We start from the raw sequence: 15,849 nt of genomic DNA on the forward strand, positions 1-15,849 counted from the left end.
TGGAAACACAGTGGCACGAACTGCTGTTATACAAGTCGCAGTATCTCACACTCCATGATAGCACTGACGTGTCTTTCTTTCTTTACAAAACTAAATGTATTATTATTATTATATTATTATTATCATCATAGTGTCCAGCAGATTCAGAAACTTCAAGATGCTTTAAAAGTCATCTCATGTGGAAACATTATAACATTTATGAGGACATTTCCTTTATTCTAAAATTCTGCTTAAAATGTGATTTAATATACAGAACGTTATCAGACGTCATTTATAATTATGTATTTTGAGAGATTGTATTTTGCTCATATATTGGCAGGAAAATCCAAAGAAAACAAATTTTTGATTGTGATTTTTAAGACATGATGCATGGAGAGTGGGAATATACAAATGTTCTATGTATGTTTTATTACCTTTACATATATTCATTCATATTTGATGAGTTTTTTTTTTTTTCAGTTCAAGTATATTCATCTTACAATTATCTTATGATTTTGGCTATGATTTACAATCTCTGAATATTATATGACATTTTTATAGGAGTGTTCAGTTATACTCATTTATGTCTTCTAGAATACTCCTTGAAGTTTACATTTGGTTTTCCTTTATTTGACAAAACAATGGTCTACTTGATATATTTTTCCTTCATTAAACATATAACAGGGACATCTTATGTTAATGAATGATGTTAATCATATCTGTAATCTTTATCACTGATACTTATGTTAATTGATTTATAATAAACTACACTTTTACGGAAAAACGTTGTCTGTCTGGATCTCTTCTGAGTGCATCAATGAATTTGTTGTGATTTTTTAAGAGCTTGTGTTTGCACAGACCTGGTGAATAAAGCTGATTCTGATTCTGATGTCGGTGAATCAGTTCAGTCACAGTTTTGGATTTTCCTTCATTTTCCTTAATAATCACTCACTGCTCTTGACTAGAAGCTTCGATAAGCACCACTCCATATTTATGTCATGCATTTAAAAATTATGCTTATTTTACATTCAAATATTTAATTTCTGTATTATTTCTTGGATGCAACTTTTAACCCATATGGCTTTTATTTTTGCCAAAATATATTTAAAATATATACTAAATATATGTTGCAAACAGTGAAGGTCAATGAAATATATTTTTGAAGTCTTAAATATATTTAGTTTCAACTTTCATATACCAAAATATATTTCTCAATGAATTTCAATGGCAATAAAAAGCATTTTCTTGGAATGAAATATATAGAGGTCAACATATATTGTTTAAATGCTTTTAAAATATATATTTATATATTTAAATATATATTTTCAAAAGTAATATTTTCTCTTTTTCATATTAAATACAAATATATTTTCTAGTAATATATTTTGGCCATTTTTTTTTTGTATATTTTTTTTAATTTAAAGAAAATGACAAAAATATATTGGTTGTATGTAATATTGTAATATGTAATATCAAATATTTATGTAAATAAATATTTGACAAATATATTTCTTGCCCTTTTTTGTATATTTTTTACAATATATTTAAATGTAATATATATATATATATATATAGTTGTTTTTGAATACACAGTAAAAAAATCCGGAAACATTTTTTTTTATGTGTAGCTGTTATTTTAAGTATTATATCATAATCAATGCATCACAATAATTTTATTTTTTTACAGATAAATCCTGTTTTATTCATATATTTTAATTATTATTATTATTATTATTATTAATTAAATTACATAGAAGTGTATGTAAAAATACAATACATTTAAGTTTAAAGTTAAGGTATTTGATTCTATACCTGTTAGATCGTTAGAAACCTGTTTTGGAAAATATTTAATGCACATTTCTGTGAAAGGTTTTTTTAAAATTAGGATATTTTACTTTAAGTTTTTGTTTGGTGGCAATCATTTAACTGTATACAGAAAAGGTCAACAAATAAATTATTATAAAATATATGTATGTAAATATATATATTTGGTCATTTTAATACATATTTTGAAATATATGTAAAATATATATATACTTTATTTGACCTAGTGTTCGTTATTTTCATATTTGTTCTTATTTTAACACACATAAAATAAAAACAAAATAAAATAAAATAAAAACTACTGTACATCATTATCATTAAATAAAGGTTTGGTCATACTGACAAGCTCTTTGGCAGTTCTTTGGCTAATGCTTACATATCAGTAATATTTTAGTGTCTAATGTTAAGGTTGGCCTAAAACATTTATGGACACATCTTGCATGACAGCAATTAAAAAAAAATAATAATAAATGCCTAGATAGATTGTAAGGGGGTGGTGCATAGGGTTAACATTAGGACATGTCAGATAGAATGAGATATTAGCAGAAAGTTCTGGGAGAAGAATATCTTCTTTCCAGATGCATCCTGTTATTCTCGCAGACCTTGCTCAACATCCTTGATCTAGTGAATATGTCGCATGACATGTCCAAAGAATGTTAACCGTTGCATGGTCATTTTGAAAAAACAAAAGACCCTTACGAAAGGAAAATATATTTACCAATATATTTCTTAAAATACATTGTGATATATTGTAATATATTATTTTCCATTTTTATTTTCTAATATATTATATATTTGAATACATTGAATAATATATTGATGATACATATATTATATTATATATTGCAAAGTATACAAATGATTGCTGCTTTCAGTATATTGCAATATATTGGAAAAATTAAATATATATAAGAATATATGCCTAATATATTACACGATATTTTCCAATATACTGCAATATATTTTTGTTCCATAAGGGGAGAAAAAAACAGAAAAAGTTGATGTAACAAAAAATTAGGCTTCCTATCACACTTAAAAGCAACCGATAACTTAAAAGCTTTAGTTCATCTAATAAATAAAAGTCAGTCTACTGAGTGATAAAAGATCTGTCAGATCATCTAAACATTTTTTTTGCATTTAGCCATACTAATCTTTTTTTAACAATCCTCTTTCCTGTAGATTTAGGTTTATTTTCAAAGCTTTCTACATAATATGGGTAGTATATGCCTCTTAAAGCAAAAGGCAAACATTTATATGCACTAAATCCAGAAACACATACAGTTCATCAACCATGGTGTGAGAGTCAACACATTTTAAATGAGTAAAATATGTACTCTGATTCACATGGCAGCTAACTGACAGTAACTCCTGATATATATATATGTATATATATAAAAGAAACAGCATATGCTGGTTAGGTTATGCTTTGAAGATTTGATGCTGATCACGTGCTGGTCCTAAGCTGGTCTTGAGCAGCTAAACCAGCTCAAACCAAGGTTTTTTTTTTTTTTTTCAACAGGGACGACAGCAGGAGCAGCAGCATAAATTAAGCCACTAAAATTTAAAACAATCATAATGTTTTAATAAAAGATAACGGAAAGTGTTTTCAAGGCAATGCACACTGGGAATTTTTGCTATATTGTTCAGTGTGAAATAGTTTGTTCAGATGACCCAATTTAAAAGCTGGGAGAACATTTGGATATTTTGTGAACAGATACTTGAGTATCTAAGAAAGGTAAACAAAACATGTTTGCTAGCAACATGTTTATAGTAGGGGTGTAACGGTTCACAAAATTCACGGTTCGGTTCGATACGATACACTGGTTTCACGGTTCGGTTCGATACGATACACTGGTTTCACGGTTCGGTTCGATACGATACACTGGTTTCACGGTTCGGTTCGGTACGGTTTGGTACGTTTTAGATACAGCAAAAAGAAAAAGTTGGCAGATAAATTTCCTTGATTTTTAAAAAATGTTTTATTAAAACTTTAACAAAGTATGTTTTTTTTTTTTTGCATTGAACAATGATGGAGCTATTCTTTACCCATCTTCTATGGTGTTTTCTTAGCAGCATACTGTATAAAACAAAAACAGCTCCTTATAAAAAAAAAATGAAAATGTTATATTATTGTAGTAGTTATGAACAAATACAAAGATGTAACTTTTTATATGGAACTCTATAACTCTTTATATTGAGTGTGTTTTTACTCAATTGGTTCTCTATAGGGCTTATGTTTTTTGGAACAAAGAAGAAGTTACGGTCTGTCTGAAATGGGCTCGTGAAGGAATATTGTAACGGGGCTCAATTACATTAAGCATGTTCTTAAAACCTACGTTTTCCACTACAGAGTAAGGCGCTCGCTCACTCAGTACGCGCTGAAGGCTCGTTGCTAAATGGCTAATGCGTTTAACAGACCAGAAATAGAAGATCCTCCAATAACCAACAGGTCTGGTGTTTGGGTGCACGTTGGATTCCCTGTAAGCTATAATGGTGATGATAGAATCAATGGTAAATAGTGAGGTCTCATATCCGCAGCTATAACGTAAATGTAGCCTACCAATCGCCGTGGTGATGTCTTTTGCCCTGTTTGAATCCGTTGGAAATGTCTGTCTAAATGCTGCGGGGATAGTTTGTTGCGTGTATGTTTCTCCTTTTTTCCGTCTTTTCCCAGATACTGACACACTAAGGTGATGTCGGCGTAAATAAGTTGACATGTTTCAAGTATTCCCGCTGGTGTTTTTTTTTTTTTTTGTATTCCCGCTGGTGTACCCTAGATGCAACATATCGTTGTTTTTTTTATCCACCACTCTCTTGCCATCACCATTATAGCTTACAGGGAATCCAAAGTGCACCCAAACACCAGACCTGTTGGTTATTGGAGGATCTTCTATTTCTGGTCTGTTTAACGCATTGGCCCTTTTGCAACGAGCCTTCAGCGCGTAGCCGCGTACTGAGTGAGCGAGCGCCTGACTGAGTAGCCTAACATAAACATATAAGTTGGTGTTTTTTTCTTCTTCGGGGGTGTCAGGGGCATTGCCTGTTACGTCGTTTGGGTTATTGGGCTACCTTCTTGAACGCATATCATTATATTTCACAATTTATTTTATTTTCCAAATATAATTAATTAGTCCAACGAACCGTTCGGTCCATAATGCGTACCGTGTATCGAACCGAAAGCCTCGTACCGAACGGTTCAATACGAATACGCGTATCGTTACACCCCTAGTTTATAGAGTTTTTTGTTCAGTTCACTCAAAAAAATGTTACTGACTTCTAATAAAAATTCTAGTTTCACTTTATTTTGATGGTTCCCTTAACACATACTGTTGACTGTAAGCAGTGTTGCGAAGGTTACTTTGGAAAATGTAATAAGTTACAGATTGCTAGTTACCTTATTTAAAATGTAATAGTAGTGTAACTTTTTCAGTTACTTTATTAAAGTAATGTAACTGATTACTTTTGATTACTTTTTCTAAATTTCTAATAAATGTTTATTTTGAACTGTTAATAATTTTCAAACATTTACACCATGCAGGGTTAACCTTACAGTAGTGCTCAATACTGTCAGACTTTCACCATCCTTCATCACTTGAATTAGGATGAACACTTTTGAACACATCCACCACGAAATCAGACTTTAGTTCTGCCTTTTACTTTGAGATCGATCTGAAGTTCAATGCAGATTTAAAATCATAAGAAATTGTTTACTGTTTTTGAAACCAAATCTTTGCATAACTACAGGAAACACTGCATCTAACACTCATTTGGGGAACAAAAAAGTTAATTTTGAAAATAATAATAAATCAAAGCATATACATCAACTCAAATATCGTTATCTAATAAGCATGTCCAATTCTGTGTACTAAACTCCAGAAACATTGCTGTGTTTTTTAAACATTCCTGTCTCTATGTATACGATATGAAAATAGTTTTCTCAAAATAAGTGAAATTCTCATGAAGGGACTCATGAAGAGCAGTTGTAGAAATTATGTTTATGTGTTCATGTACTCATATATTGAGGCAGCAGAGACTGAAAACACTGCGAGCTTCAGTAGCCCTATGTGTAGTGAATGAAACCGCATGTCTGCACCATTCATTTCTACAAAGGGTGGACTGGGAAATTTTTTTTTTTAAAATTGGCCGGGAAATCTCACACTCATACACCCACAAGATATTCTGAAACATGGACAACCCTTTTTTCTGTATAGCCTTCACATAAAAAAAGGTTTAAATCCTTACCCACACAGCAAAGGAGTCCGTGGTGGACCCACCCTCAAGCCGCTCGACCCCCAGATCCACCTGACTGTCAGATTCATTTTCGCTGCGCTAACAGGATGGGCCCCGCCTGCACTTTTAAACGGTGGACCCAGAACCGATCACATACGGATCCACACTTCGGACTCACTTTAGATAACGTACGCCGTGTGGGAATTAGTCAGGATCTCCTGCGCGTGAAGTTTGGCTGCCAGGTAAGTGTAACATTAAGATATATTTTATTAATATTATATCTGTCATTGAAATATAATCTATCAGTGTAACCTGCTTTGTCGAAGGTTTGTTCGTGGATTTTGGTTGGCATAAGGCGTTGCAGTAGGCTTCAGAATAGCCTGTGTAGCATAAAGTAGACCAGTGCCTGATTTGAATTCCCATTCCCCATATTCCAGGTTTATCCCGGACATCCTATGTTAAGTTGTTTTAATTTGGGAAAGTATCATGTAGCCTAAATTCATCACAGTAACTTGGTGCTAACATTTTGGAGGCACTGAACGTAAACAATAGGCGTTTGTCAATGTCAAGGATACTTCATTGGCAGGACAGGTCCTTCCCATAGACAGTAAAAGAAAAGGGAAACAGTGACCCTATTTGGATTCAACGGAGAGAAATGAAGTCAATTAGAAGCATGCACTTCCTGGGGGTCGAGCGTACTGCACAGACTCAAACTGAGCTTGATGACGTAGTCTTCTAACTGCTGTGCCAAGAGAATTCTGAATCACCCACCGAATCTTGCAGACATTGTTGAATAATTTTGTCCCGTTGCTTTTATGGACTCTCTATGCGCTTCTCCCTTGACTTCATGCCTCCACGTCCCCCCGATTGCCTCATAGACAGTAAAAGATTGCCTGCAAGCTTCTCTTCCTGTCCATACGGTAGTTTCTCTACTGTACGACAGAGAGTCGCAGGTTATGACGCAATCGTTAGCCTATTTTTACAAAAACTGCTTCCACTTCCTTGCTTTACACTTCCTTCAGAGGCTAGGCGAGGCTCCTCTTTAGCATTCGGAGAACACGTAAATGGAACAGGCTAGCAAGTGCAGGTCATTGCGTCATTACAGTATATGTATAATTGTATAATATTAACATTAAATTACTTTGGACAACTTAACTAGTTATTTATAACAGAAATGCCGGTGACGGCAACCAAGCTAACAACTTGGTTTATGACAGTCCGGTTCAATTAGCCATCAATAACGTAATTTGTATTTGTATAATTTATAATATCAATATGGTAGTAATTTGTACTGGCATTTAAACGTTAAACTTTACTTATATTTACTACAGTTATAACAAATGTTTAGTAACGTAAATAAACTTACATTTGAAAGCATATTGCACCATTAACGCTCCGACTCCGCTAACGTCCGACATTTTTTTGAATTTTTTGAACAAGATAACAAAGCTACAAGCATAGGATTGTAGGTGAATTGAGAGCGTGAAGAGTGCAAAGGCTACACATATGCATGCTTTCCTGTATATTGGATATTTTTCGAATGAAGGATTCAGTCCTTGGTTGAAATTCAGAGGATCCTCTACATTGGAACAGTCCTGCGATGGATGTCGATGACGTAGCATCTTCGAAATTCTGGCTTCCGAGTATCCTTCCTTGACACTGAGAAATGCCTAACGCCACTGAACGGACTTGCACATTTGGCTGATTATTGCTGCTGAAATATGGTAGAGTTTTGGTCTGTACTAATCAGTCACATCTGAAGAAAACATTTCGAGTTCTATAGACTGTCAAAAGTTAAAAAGAGATAAAATAGGGGTTAAAGAAGGCGTTTGTGGTTGAGCGAGGTACAGTTACAGCATCAGCTCAATAACCACATGCACATGTGTAAATGAAGGGTTGACTATGGCTTAAATGTTGACATAGTTAACTATGGCTACATTCACACTGTTAGTCCAAATCCGATTATCTTTGTATCTTATTAGAATCTGATCTAAAATAATGATGTCCACACTGTATATCGCAAATGTTCAGTTCTGATTTGTGTGTCCATGCAGTTCTTTGGCAATACGGGAATGACGTTGTGTTGATGGGAGTGTTTACATTTGCGATAGATATGTTGTCTTATTTAAATTTTACAACATGGAAATGTGTAGCCGACGCGCTGGACTACTGCGTCTTGAGCTGCAGAAGACTTCATGGCAGTTGCATCAAGAAGAACGAAAATCTACTCGGCCTCTGAAGTTAGGTTCAGTTTTTTGTGTTTTCTGAGAAACCTGAAAAAAAAATTATTTGGGCAATTATTTTAGGAAGGTGACGATATTCTAAACTCGATGTAAATGGCATTTAGCATTTCTTCTAATGTCGGGTTTATCTAGCAGTCATCGTGCGCTTAAATGGTCTGGGAAAATTCCAACGTTTTTTTTTTTCCCGACAGCGAACGACATGCAGTGTTTCTGTCAAACTGCTAGCCGTACCACGCAAGCGCAGTGGAAAATAAAACTCACAATCCAATGTTAGAAGTAAATTTACTCTAATTTTTTGCTACCTCAACGTGCAATATTTAATAGTTCACATCTGTCAATAGCTAAGAACTAAAAAATATATTACAAAAGTAAACAGACATATTCAGGTTTGTTTATTTCACCTCCCCATTTTGAAATGTGTGTTCCATATATGTACCACCTGGAATTAATCTATCAAACAGTTAATAGTGTGTTGATGGTAGAATCATTTTAGTTTTGCAGAACAGCGGCATATTCATCAAAAAAATTTATTGATTCGCGCTACGTAGCTCATCCCGACAGAACAGACTGAGCTATAATGCCACTTCAGCTGCATATCCATAATCCTAATCACAATTTAACATAATTCTGTTTTCTTTGCAGCTTGTTATTGGATCTTGGGCTGAGGACTGTTCCACCTGTGTGAAGTAATATCAACATTTAGGATATATCACCAATTGCACCATTGTTTCATTGTTGGAGCATACAGTAAGTGACGTCACTGTTAAATGCTATGTAAAAGGTGTTGATATAGACTCTTTTAACAAGATAAACAAAAACAATGCTTGAACCTTCTATTTTGTTCCCAATCTACTTCCTCTGCATTAAGATAACATATGGAATGTTAAAACGAAAGCCTTGTGGGAACAACTATGATGCTGATAATGGAACTCTCTTAAAATGGTCTATAGTAATGTGCTGATTTTTTTACAGAATCCTCATGTCTTGTCTAGTTAATGACACACCAGTTTGATGATGCTCTAATTAGTAATGTAAGGCAAGAAAATTAAGTTTTCTTATGCCCCCATCTGTTAGCGTTAGCTGGCAGTTTGCAAAATTTGGTTTACGTTATACCAAATGCTGTCATTCTTCTATCTACCGGCAGCACTCGATAGCTTCAAAGAACAGGGATATGGGCTGATTGACTCCAAATTACTTGAAGCAGCATTTAAAAATCTGGTTGATTAACCCCTCTCTGGTTGCTTTCTGAAATGTTTCTTTAGAGGAAATACTGTGACTGTGCCAGCTTCTAGCTCCACCATAAGACAGAGGACCCGTGTAGATGTGGGAAAACGACTTGAACAAATTAGGGATGAGGATGACTATCTCAGTCTGAAAGATATGGACACAGAGACAGGGCTAAATGACAGGCATGAAAATGACAATGACAGTGTAGGATTGTTAGAAGACTGTCTCAGTTGTGCAAATGATACCTCAGGTATTGCAGCAGGAGCGGTCTTTCATGAAGAGTCAGACTATACTGAGGGTCTCTTAGCTAGTGGCAGCGATAGTTCCGAACCTGAAGATGAGATCTGTGAGATGTCCTTATCTGACAAGATTGCGGACTGGGCCAGACACATTGGAATTCCATTGGTTGCTCTGAGTGCCCTACTAGGCATCCTTCGCCTCTCCCATCCTGACCTTCCAAAGGATGGAAGGACCCTCCTTAGGACAACAACTAAATATTCCATTCAAGAGAAGACAGGGGGAAAATACTACTATTTTGGCATCATCCATTCACTTAGTAGTACACTCAGTGGGTATGCACACACGCTAACTGATGGCTTAACTTTGAGGCTACAAATAAACATAGATGGGCTACAATTATTTAAAAGCTCAAGTGTTCAGCTGTGGCCCGTCCTGGGTCTCCTGCTCAGTGTCCCTATGAAAGAGCCTGTAGTGATCGCATTATACTCTGGAAAAAAAAAACCTTCATCAGCAAAATAATTCCTCGAAGGCTTCACCAAATAATTAGTTCATCTGGAAAAGGGTTTCTGTTTCGAGGGAAAGACTTTGACGCTTAAACTTGATACAGTAATTTGTGACACACACCAAAAGTAATAATGCCTACCACGCCTGCGATAAATGCACAAACCCTGGTTGACATGAACAGAGCAGAATGAGTTTTCCATGTAAAGATTATGCACTAATCAATGCACTAATCAAATCTTTTAATGACAGGTTAGATGAGATACATCACCATGAGGGGCCACATGCATTTGAAAAATTAGGAAAAGAAAAGTGTGAGCCAAAAAAAAAGCGATCTTTCTCTCTCTCTCTCTCTCTCTCTCTCTCTCTCTCTCTCTCTCTCTCTCTGCCATTAGAAATAAAGCGCGCAGACTCAAGTGCAAGTGCATGCACGGTATTAATGCTTGCAGACGTGATACACTCATAATTAATATATTTCAAATCAGCAACACAATCTGAGGTGAACTGTCACATGAATGTTTTCTAATGTTTTCACATGAATGACGCTCAAATTGCGTTAAAACATATTTTAGGTTGATCCAGCTAGCCACGCATGTGCAGTCTCGAGCGCGTTTCATGTGTCTATGGCAACCAGTGAGGGACAAACCGCACTTTATATTTTCTCCCATTTTTATAATAATATAAATGAACCCTTAAATCTTAAAGTTTTAGTGGTCAGATTCAGACTCAACACAGAGCAGAGAGCACAGAGATGATAGCAAATAAATAAGGTCAGCGGCCATGGTAGTAAACGAGCGATCATTATTATAGTTCAAAAGGGCAAACAGTTATTAAGTTTATTAAGCAAGTTAACTCGAGTCAGAATGTACATGTGCACAATTGCATTTGTCAGCCGTCACCATGACATCAAGTGGAACTTTGAAGCTGAAATAATGAGTGGATTAAGCTTGGACTTGGAATAACGAGAGGAATAACATAGATAACTTTCTTGTCGGAGGATTGTAAATGCTTCACAAGCGGTCAGGTACAAGGAAGAGAGACTACGGCTCCTTAAATTAGGTAAGCAACTGACTTGTAATATCAATTTAAGGTGGAATATGTGACAATCGGATCCAGTCGGGTCTGTGTCTTCCCGGCGGGTTCGGGTCCAGCTTTCAAATAACAGACGGGTCCGGGTCGGTTCGATGTATTACATTACGGGTCTCTTTTGGTTTTGGGCACACATTTTTTGACCCGTGAAGACCTCTAATCAGCATGGAATTCAGGAATCGTAGAATCAGAAACATACTGAAATGTTGCATATTATTGATTGTTGGTCTCTGTGCAAGACTGTGTGTTCATGAGACTCTATTAGTTCAGTTCACATTTAATCATTTAGCAGACGCTTTTATCCAAAGCTACTTACAAATGAGAACAATAGAAGCAGTCAGGTCAACAAGAGAACAACAACAGTATACAAGTGCCATGACAAGTCTCAGTCTAGTACAGAACATATAGCCAGGTTTTTTAATGAAAGACAAGAAAAGAAGGAAAAGTGCTAGTATTAGTTGGTTAAGTGCAGGCGAAAAAGATGAGTCTTTAGATGTTTCTTGAAAATGAGTAAAGACTCAGCTGTACAAATTGAGATTGGTAAGTCATTCCACCAGCTGGGCACAGTCCAGGAAAAGGTCCGTGAGAGTGGTTTTGAACTTCTTTGGGATGGTACCACAAGGAGTCGTTCACTTGCAGAGTGCAAACTTCTGGAGGACACATAAGATTTAACCAGTGAGTTTAGGTAAGTTGGTGCCGTGCCAGTGGTTGTCTTGTAGGCAAGCATCAGTACCTTGAATTTGACCCACACATACAGCAGAGACAGAGACATTCTGTCAGAGACAGAGCCGGGGGGAAGTCGTGGCCTAATGGTTAGAGAGTTGGACTCCCAATCGAAAGGTTGTGAGTTCGAGTCCCGGGCCGGCAGGAATTGTGGGTGGGGGGAGTGCATGTACAGTTCTCTCTCCACCTTCAATACCACGACTTAGGTGCCCTTGAGCAAGGCATTGAACCCCCAACTGCTCCCCGGGCGCCGCAGCATAAATGGCTGCCCACTGCTCTGGGTGTGTGTTCACAGTGTGTGTGTGTGTTCACTGCTCTGTGTGTGTGCACTTTGGATGGGTTAAATGCAGAGCACAAATTCTGAGTATGGGTCACCATACTTGGCTGAATGTCACTTCACTTCACTTCTCTAATCTCTATCCCATGTCAAAATATGAGTTAAAATTGGCACTAGTATGCAAATACTTTTTGTATAGAAAAGACGAATGCTTATTTGTCCTTGAAGGAAGACACAGTTTGCAAAAACTGTGGTCGGAAAGCGGCTGCAAAATGAGGAAACGTATCGAACATGTTTACCTATTCAGAACATCATCATCCCGTGCAGATACAGTTATGTCCCATTTATAATTTAAGGTTCATGGATTATGATTTCTGGGATTTTTTTAGTTTTTAGATGCAAATCTGCATGCTTTGCTGAAATGTGAACTTATGTGTGTAGTGCACCAGCAGACAAGGAGACTTTTCAGGAGGTCCAGTTTATGAAATGAGCCCTCTCTAATTACCATAGTGGAGGATGGTTTGCAACAATTTTATTGGATACCAATGAACTAATACTAAAAAGTCCAGTGCTACCAGATAAGGAGGCTAAGACAACTACCAGACATCCTGCTTGGCCAAAATAGGGTATCCCAGCACCCAGGAGAGGGCATTTTCATTGGTCCAAAAGATTCACCTTTTCCCCCAAACCCCCCTTTTACTTTCATTCTAAGGCCTGGTGACCATGCATGGACTTTCAGCTTTCATGCCACAACATAACACAACACAATGAAAAGAAGCCATACCCCAACAAAATTAGTCCTGTGTGTTGTGGCGATTTCGTCGTGGTGTCCACTACTGGGCCACTGTAAAAAATGGCTACACTAAAAATTCCTAAATAGTATCTTATCAGACCATTTAGAGACACTTTGTAAAAGCAGCACCATGCAGACAGAGAGCATCAACAGTACAGATAGTTCTTCATAAAATTACCATAATCAAATGTAATTATGTTCAAGCATTTGTGCTGTAGTACATTCTAGGGATAGCAGCTATTTCAGAATCGATCTGTTTTTACATGTATCTCCAATTAGCTATATATGGCTGCATTGGCTAAGCTTAGATATTTGTCCAGAGTTGTTGTTTTCTTAATGCAATACATGCATAAGTAACATAACAGTGTATTTATATCAAACACTAAACACTAATGAAACCCAAAATTCTTTATATCTTTAGGGTGTAGAACATACAAATAATAGGCCTAGCAGGGATAAAATAATTTTTTGCTCAGAAGTTTCTAGTGACATTTTGGATTGGTTTCTTCAGTGACACATTAACCAGTTCAACAGCTTTTAGAATTCTTCAATGAAGAAATATTTTATTCAGATGCTCAATTTCTACTATGTGCTGTGTAGATTTTTTTCAGTGCATATCATCCAGTTCAATAGCTTTTTAAAGTATAGTTTTGCTGAAGTGCTCTAAACAAATAAGACTTCACAGAACATGATTTCTCGTTTAATACACACACACACACACACACACATATATATATATAAAACTTGGGATCAATTCAACAACATTGCTCTCTATGTGTTGAATGAACAAACTGGATATTATCTTTCACATCCTTTAATGCATTTTCTTTTGATTTAGCATTGAAGTTTCGAAATGTCATAATCTATTTGCATTGATTGATGTTTTCATTCTTGAAGAACTGTCCATTTTACTGAACCCATCATATTATTAAAGAGACTTTACATCATACAGGATAGAACATGACATTTAACAGGATGTATATTGGGATAAATACATCAAGAGCTTTTGGTAGAGACTCGTTCTGAACCAACTTAAAGTTGAGACCATTCATGACAGTTTGTATCATATATGGCTGACATTTTATATAAATTGCTGGTTAGCTTTTTAAATTATGTTAAAGTTTCATTGAACATAAGTTTCAAAAGGGATTTTACCAGACAAAGACCTTTAAATAGGCCTGAATTGTCTGAAGATATTGTTTCTAAAGACCTTCAGAACCTTTTCAACCCAAAATTAGTTTTAAATGGAAGCTTGGGGATAACAATACACATTCAGTCACATTTATTCAGTCACATCATTTTTTTTTTACTTGCACTGTTTTAAGCAGGCCATGATAATGTGGATACGCAGCTGATTGATTTGGGCCACAAAATCATGCTAGCACAATTTTTTTAACTGTATGCTTTGTTTAAATGTGAACATATGTGTTTGTATTAATGTGAGACATTAGCTCCTCTGTCTTCCTTTCTCTTTACTAATAATACTAATAATAATATACTTTTAACTTTATTGGGCAAATTTTTTTGAAAAAATTAAATAAAATCTGTACAAGTGATGGTGTCACAATGGTCCTGACACTTTACACATTGGTTGATGTATTTTTTCTTTCAATTGTCAAAGTACATCCAACTGCGAATACACAAAATAAAAAAAGATTCAAACTGAGCAATGTTGAAAAGTGTCCTTTTCGTGTTTAATAATGGAAAAACGTGTGTTTAATAAAGTAAATTATTAATAAAGAATAAGGAAAAATATTACTCTCTACCTAAACATAGCACTGGAAATTTTTAGGAAATCTGTTTTATGAAAAACTCATACATTAAAGAGTTGTAATTTGTTCTTTTAATTTATCTAAAAAAAAAAAGCCATTGAACTGTGAGGCATCTAAAAAAAAAAAAAAACATAGAAAACAATGATTGTAGAAACTGAACATATAGAGCAACTAATTGCACATTACAGACTTGTAGTGTGTTCTTTAGGATCAAATAAATATTTAGCAACTTGTTTTGGAGCAGTGTGACCCTTCTTTGGAAAGTTTTTGAATTGGATAATGTGTCATTGAAGAAAACAATGAAACACGCTGATGGTACAAATTGAATAAATATGTGAGGTGCAAATGTTTAAATAACCATCTTGAAAAATGTTTTGCTACTAATTTTTTAACTGTTAACCTAAAATAAATATTCTGTTTGCTGTCATGCTTTCTGAGTACTTGTCAGTAATCTGATGGATTCAGTACCATGGAAAAGTGATATTTCTGTAGGACTGTAAACATCATTTGATGCACTTGAATTGTAATATTGTGAAAGTTTAATATTAAACTTAACTAATAAACTAAGTCATAGAACAGGCAAAAATAAAAGTTTAGCCATTTTTTGCATTGATCACCTGGAGAACACTGTTACACTGTTAAGTCAGAATCACACTTAAAACCAGAAAAACTGAGGTGAATAAAACAGCAAGACATGGGCTGTAGCATGTTCTGTAGGGTCCAGACAAGATGTTCCAACTTGCTTTGGAGCAGTCGGCCCATGCTTTCGAAACCTATTGAAATCAAACATATGTCATTGATAAACCAACAAACCAACACCGTTCTTGTTCATTTTGAGGAAAATAAATAAATAAAAACAGTTGTACAGTGAAGTGCAGGGGATTACAATCATTTTCCACTTATCTGGAATGTTACCAAATTACATTTCATGTAGGCTACATGTTCATTTTT

This window comes from Carassius carassius, chromosome 1, assembly GCF_963082965.1.
Source record: "Carassius carassius chromosome 1, fCarCar2.1, whole genome shotgun sequence".
Lineage (NCBI taxonomy): Eukaryota > Metazoa > Chordata > Actinopteri > Cypriniformes > Cyprinidae > Carassius > Carassius carassius.